Here is a 6,641-nt window from a genome sequence, read left to right as displayed (position 1 = left end):
TTGGCAAGGAAACAACCATTGCCTATCAAACACCTGCCTGCCAAGCCCCCTAACCAAGCCCCGGAGTAGCCTCTAGCTGGACAGGGACAGCAACCAGTCCGATAGTGCCTGCTGTCCCTGTCCAGCAGCTGACTAGTAATATCCTGTAAAGCAGCACCTAGACAAATGTCTTCTGACCCAATAGCATCACTTCTCCGGGCTGTCTCCAAAGTCCTGCATAGATCATGACGCTGCTACTCCGTCAATACTCGGATATCCATTTCACGTACCCAAGCCTGGAGGTTTTGACCTCCTGCGTGTATTTAACTCTACAATTGTAGGATTTAAATTATTCTTGATATTTGATTTCATAATTGTTTTATTGCATAATTATAGAATGTTTAATTTAGTGCTTGCTTGTTGCTTTGAGTACTTTTAAATTATCATAATCATCGCCGTATTTTAATGCAACTGGGATATGCAGTATACTTATTACCTATCGTACTTTGCAGTAACAGTCCTATTCTAATAGCTAATAGCCGAATATGCGGGGTGCCTGTGTAGACACCAGGGGGCAGTCTGAGCAAGTTGTAGATCAGACTATACGACCGTCAGCCAGGCATGAGATGATCAGATACAACTGGGGAGGGAGATCTCCGCACTCACAATATTTATACGAAAGAGCTGGTGAAGCTTTCCTCACCTTTCGTATTCTCTCTTCTACACAGCCATCAAAAGCACAGGATGTCTGTCTCCCTTTGCATCTGGATGACCTAGCCAGGAGTAAATATTGGCTAATAAGGGGGGGGGGATATCTCCCCCTTTCCTTTGCTGGCATCTGTCATCCACCAGAAAAGGGCAACTGAAATGAACAAGGGGCTGGAGGAAGTCTCCCATGTGGAAAGGTGTTTGGGGCGTTTTATCTTAGAAAAAGGGTAATGGGAGACATGATAGAGGTGTATAAAACTTTGCATGCTGTGGAGAAAGTGGATAGGAGGAAGTTTTTCTCCTTTCTCATAATACTAGAACCCAACAGGGTCATCCAATGACCCTATGTGGTGGGAGATCCAGGACAAATAAAAGGAAGGGCTTCTTCACACAGCGCGGAGTTAAACTATGGAATTTGCTGACACAAGATGTAGTGATGGCCACCAACATAGAGGGCTTTCAAAGGGGATTAGACAAATTTATGGAGGAGAAGGCTACCACTGGCTTCTAGTCCTGAGGGCTTTATATTACCTTCAGGATCAGAGGCAGCATGCTTCTGAGTCCCACTTCTGGGGAGCATGCACTCCAGGGGAGGCTGGTGGCTCCAATGTCAGTGGGGCGGTGAATCCACTCCGAGTTTCAGGCAGAACCATTCAGAACTCTAAAGGTGCTTCACACTTTAGGTAGCTCCTTTAGAGTCCTGGCTGGTTCTGGCTGAAACCCAAAGCGGATTCACCGCCCCACTGACATCAGAGCCACCAGCCTCCACTGGAGTGCTCACATCCTGTTAGTATTGTGGGCTTCCCCCGCAGCATCTGGCTGGCCACTGTGGGAAGGAGGATGCTGGACTAGAGGGGCATTTGGGCAGCACAGCTAGGAGAGACCCCTGCCTGAGACACTGAAGGGCCGCTGTCAGTTGGTGGAGACCGTCCTGGGTCAAAATGAAGCAATGGAAGGATTAATTCAGTTCAAGACAGCATGAAAGCTTGAGAGAGGGTTTCCCCTCCGCTGTAGCTCCTCACCCTGTGGGCATGGGGAGATGTGAGGGAGACGACCGATGTAAACAGCTGGTCTCAGCAATCTGCATTGACTACATCAAGCCTCAAATCTACACAGCAGTGGGATTGTCCAGGGATACTGTGTGTGTGTGTGAGAGGGAGGGGGAGAGAGAGAGAGAGAGAGAGAGAGAGAGAGAGATCAGCCTCATTCCTTCCTCTGGCCTTGGATTCTATTCTGATTACTGCTTAGTCAGCCCGGGTTAAAAAGGACACGAGGCAGTTACGTGTAATTAGAGAGCTTGGATTTCTGGGAATCCTATAGCTCACCATTGATGTAATTCTCTAAATTCATATTCTCTTAAGAATATAGCCCACTTGAATGTCCCTGTCTAAGTTCTCCCTACGTTTCATCCTACTTTTATGTTTACATTTAATTCACTCACATCCATGTAAGCATAGAATCATAGAATCATAGAATAGTAGGGTTGGAAGGGGCCTACAAGGCCATCGAGTCCAACCCCCTGCTCAGTGCAGGAATCCAAGTCGGAGCATCCCTGACAAATGGCTGTCCAGCCTCGTCTTGAAGGCCTCCAGTGTGGGAGAGCCCACCGCCTCCCCAGGTAATTGGTTCCATTGTCGTATTGCTCTTACAGTCAGGAAGTTTTTCCTGATGTTCAGCCAGAATCTGGCTTCCTGTAACTTGAGCCCATGATTCCATGTCCTGCACTCTGGGATGATCAAGAAGAGATCCTGGCCTTCCTCTCTGTGACAACCTTTCAAGTCCTTGAAGAGTGCTATCATATCTCCCCTCAGTCTTCTCTTCTCAAGGCTAAACATGCCCAGTTCTTTCAGTCTCTCTTCATAGGGCTTTGTGTCCAGTCCCCTGATCATCTTCGTTGCCCTCCTCTGAACCCTCTCCAGTTTGTCTGCATCCTTCTTAAAGTGTGGCGCCCAGAACTGGACACAGTACTCCAGATGAGGCCTAACCAGTGCTGAGTAGAGGGGAACTAGTACTTCCTGGGATTTGGAACCCATGCTTCTATTAATGCAGCCCAAAATAGCATTGGCCTTTTTGGCAGCCACATCACATTGTTGGCTCATATTCAGCTTGTGCTCGACAACAATTCCAAGATCCTTCTCGCTCGTAGTGTGGTTGAGCCACGTATCCCCCATCTTGTAACTGTGCATTTGGTTTCTTTTTCCTAGGTGCAGAACTTGGCATTTGTCCCTATTAAATGCCATTCTGTTGTTTTCTGCCCAGCGCTCCAATCTATCCAGATCACTTTGAATTTTGTTTCTGTCTTCCAAAGTATTAGCTATCCCGCCCAATTTTGTGTTATCTGCACATTTGATCAGCATTCCCTGCACCTCCTCCTCCAAGTCATTAATAAAAACGTTGAAGAGCACTGGGCCCAGGACTGAGCCCTGCGGTACCCCACTCGTTACCTCTCCCCAGCTTGAGAAGGTCCCACTGATAAGCCCTCTTGGAGTCCGATTGTGTAGCCAACTGTGGATCCACCAGATCATTGTTTCATCTAGCCCACTTTGAGCTAGTTTGCTCATCAGGAGATCATGGGGCACTTTGTCGAAAGCTTTGCTGAAGTCGAGGTATATTATGTCTACAGCATTCCCACAGTCTACAAGGGAGGTTACTTGATCAAAAAATGAGATCAGATTCGTCTGGCAGGACTTGTTCTTGACAAATCCATGTTGGCTTCGAGTAATCACGGCATTGTTGTCAAGGTGCTTCCAGATGGATTGCTTTATCATCTGCTCCAGAATTTTCCCAGGGATTGATGTCAGACTGACTGGTCTGTAGTGCCCAGGTTCCTCCTTTTTGCCCTTTTTGAAGATAGGGACAACGTTAGCCCTCCTCCAGTCATCTGGCACTTCCCCCGTCCTCCCTGATTTCTCAAAGAGAATAGACAGCGGTTCTGAGAGTTCTTCTGCCAGTTCCTTTATGACTCTAGGATGCAGTTCATCTGGCCCTGGAGATTTGAACTCATTCAAAGGAATTAGGTGTTCCTTGACCATATGCCTGTCGATCTCCAGCTGCAATCCTGCCCCTTCAGCCTGTACTTCGCCTTTGCCAGGGGGGTCATAGACCCTCTTTTGGGAGAAGACTGAGCCAAAGTAGGAATTGAGCACCTCTGCCTTTTCTTTGTCATCTGTTATCATTTTTCCATCCTTATTTAACAGCTGAACCACCATTTCTTTCCTCTGCCTTTTACTATGCACATAGCTGAAGAAAGCCTTTTTGTTGTTTTTAACATCCCTTGCTAACCTCAGCTCATTCTCAGCTTTAGCCTTCCTGACACCATCCCTGCAATTCTGTGCTCCCTGCCTGTACTCTTCCTTTGTTACTTGGCCTTCTTTCCACTTCCTATATGTGTCCTTTTTTGTTTTCAGGTCATCCCTAAGCTTTTTGTGAAGCCACATTGGCTTCTTCTGTTGTCTTCCACCTTTTCTTCTTGTTGGAATTGTTTGTGATTGTGCCTTGAGAATTTCCTTTTTTAAAAGCTCCCACCCATCTTGGACTCCTTTTCTCGCTAGCATCGCTTGCCATGGGACCTTACTGATCATTGTTCTGAGTTTATGAAAATCAGCTTTCCTAAAATCCAGGGTACGCATTTGACTACACTCGGCTTTTGCTTCCCTTAGAACCAAGAACTCAAGTACAACATGGTTGCTTTCCCCCAGAGTTCCTGTAACTGCTACGTTATCCACTAAGTCATCTCTGTTGGTTAGGATCAAGTCAAGGATGTTTAGATTATAGCCTCAGCCTCACAACAGCACAAGCTGAGAGTTGGCTATTCTTCCCATTTTATTGAGTGGGGCACTGAGGCTGAGCAAATCCCAGGAAAGTGTATAGCGCAGGGGTGGGGAAATGTTGGCCCTCCAGATGTTGCTGGACTACAGTTCCCATAATCCTGACCATACTGAGGCTGATGGGAGCTGTAGTCCATCAGCATCTGGAGGGTCACCGGTTCCTCACCCCTGGTATAGAACACTGCCATCTTAAAATGTAGGAGGCAAAATTCCAAGTGAAACCAAACACTTCCTATAAGAAAGCAGAGAGGAAGTAGAGAGGCAGACAAGGAGTAACTTTTTTGTTACAATGTCCGAGAATAAGTAAATGCATTCATGATGTGTCCTCAACTGACCAGGCGCTCAACTCATAGATAGTTGCTGCTTTCCACCATTCCTAGCAAAGCAACAGCACACCCTCTTTTGTTAATGGTTATACAGGGGAAACAAGGCATTTGGACTTTTACCTAGCCTAGATAAACAAAAGGGAGATTAGAGTATACAGATTGGGGGGGGGGGAGACGGAAGAAATCAAAATTAAAAATGAGGTGGGCCTAGTTGTCTGCTTTGGGAGAATGTTTGTCTGAACCTGGGAGAGAGAGGCGAGACTCTGCAGACGGCCCCGGAATTCCCATTCCAAGGTGCTGCACAGTGCTGCAGAACAGTTGCTATGTCTCACTCCAGTGTCAGCTGCCAGTTGAGAGATCTTTGGACCTTCAGCTACAAAACCCCAGTTCCTGAATCAAGAGATGCTTCGTCAATCTCAGAGGTGGCTGAACCTAAATTTCAGTCACAAATACTTGTATAAACAACCACGCAGACAAACACAGACCATCCAAGCTGCCTGACCCTTCTGCATGTTGACAGGGAAGTCAAGTCTCACTGAGTTCTGTGGCACTTGCTTCCAAATAAGCACGTACTGGAACAGAGAGATGCACAGTGTGTTCAGGCCTTGAGTGCAAACCAGCTGAAGAGCAGATTGCACACTTGCTTTAGGGGATTCACACTAACGTAGCATGATTATGTATCTGCATGGGTATAGATCCAGATGAAGACAGACATAACATGGATGCAGGGAAAAGTGCTAACGTAGTCCTGTCCAAGCAAAACACACACAAATGTACAGCCCTGCTGAAGTGGACATAGACACCATGTCACTAAATATGCATAAATAATATACAAATACACATATAACATATGCACACACATGCACTAATGCAAACACAAGACAACAAATTGGAGGGGGAGATTCCACACAGACAATCAGGAGCCCAAATGTTATGTTGTTGTTGTTCATTCGCTCAGTCGCTTCCGACTCTCGGTGACTTCATGGAGCTGCCCACGCCAGAGCTTCCTGTCGGCCGTCGCCACCGCCAGCTCCCTCAGCGTCGAGTCCCCAAATGTTATACCAAATGCAAATATCTGCATGGTTGGTGCCTGCCAAAAAATGCAGAAACGTACCCGTACATCCCATTCACAATAACAAAAAATAAATGCAAGCAATCAAGACAACCATTCCGCAAGCCTGCACGCAACCTCTAGAAACAAACTGTAAACCACGGCAACTCGCTAAACTTTGGTGAGTGGGAACACGTCTGTGATACAGAGCAGCTGCAAGTACATGCGGGTTTTTATTTCATTTTCAGCAGTGCAGTGAAATGCTCCCCGATCGGGGCAAAGGACAGAAGTGAGCGTGGCCCGCCACTCGTATCGCGCCGTCTGGGGCGACGTGCGAGAAGCGCACAGCCGACCCCCACCGAGGTCTACTCGGAAGCCACTCCCGCGGCTTCCCGGTGGCCCCGCCGCCGGCCGCGCCTCGGCGAGAGCGAGCCCGGCAGTTGCACGGCGCCCCGAGCTTCGCGTTTGCAGCCCGTCGCGCGCCAGGTGCTGCCAGCCGCCGCCGGCCCATGCGCCGCCCGCGAGCCGCGGCCCCGAGCCCCTTGCGCGGGCGGCGCCGGCGGCCGCTCTCCGCCTGGGGCCGGCGGCGCCCACGTGGCGCAGCGCACCTGAGCGGCCCCGCGGCCAATGGGCGCGCGGGGCGCGGCGCGGGGCGTGGCCGCGGAGGTATAAGAGCGAAGGCGGCGGCCGGCGGGCAGGGGCGGCTGTTGATTGGCGGAGCGCGCGCGAGCGGGGAGCGCGGCCGTTGCT

This window comes from Heloderma suspectum, chromosome 6 (genome assembly GCF_057233095.1).
Source record: "Heloderma suspectum isolate Gila_16-S chromosome 6, 16-S_ref, whole genome shotgun sequence".
Lineage (NCBI taxonomy): Eukaryota > Metazoa > Chordata > Lepidosauria > Squamata > Helodermatidae > Heloderma > Heloderma suspectum.
The sequence above is the reverse complement of the archived record's forward strand: the minus strand, read 5'-3'. Positions refer to the sequence as shown.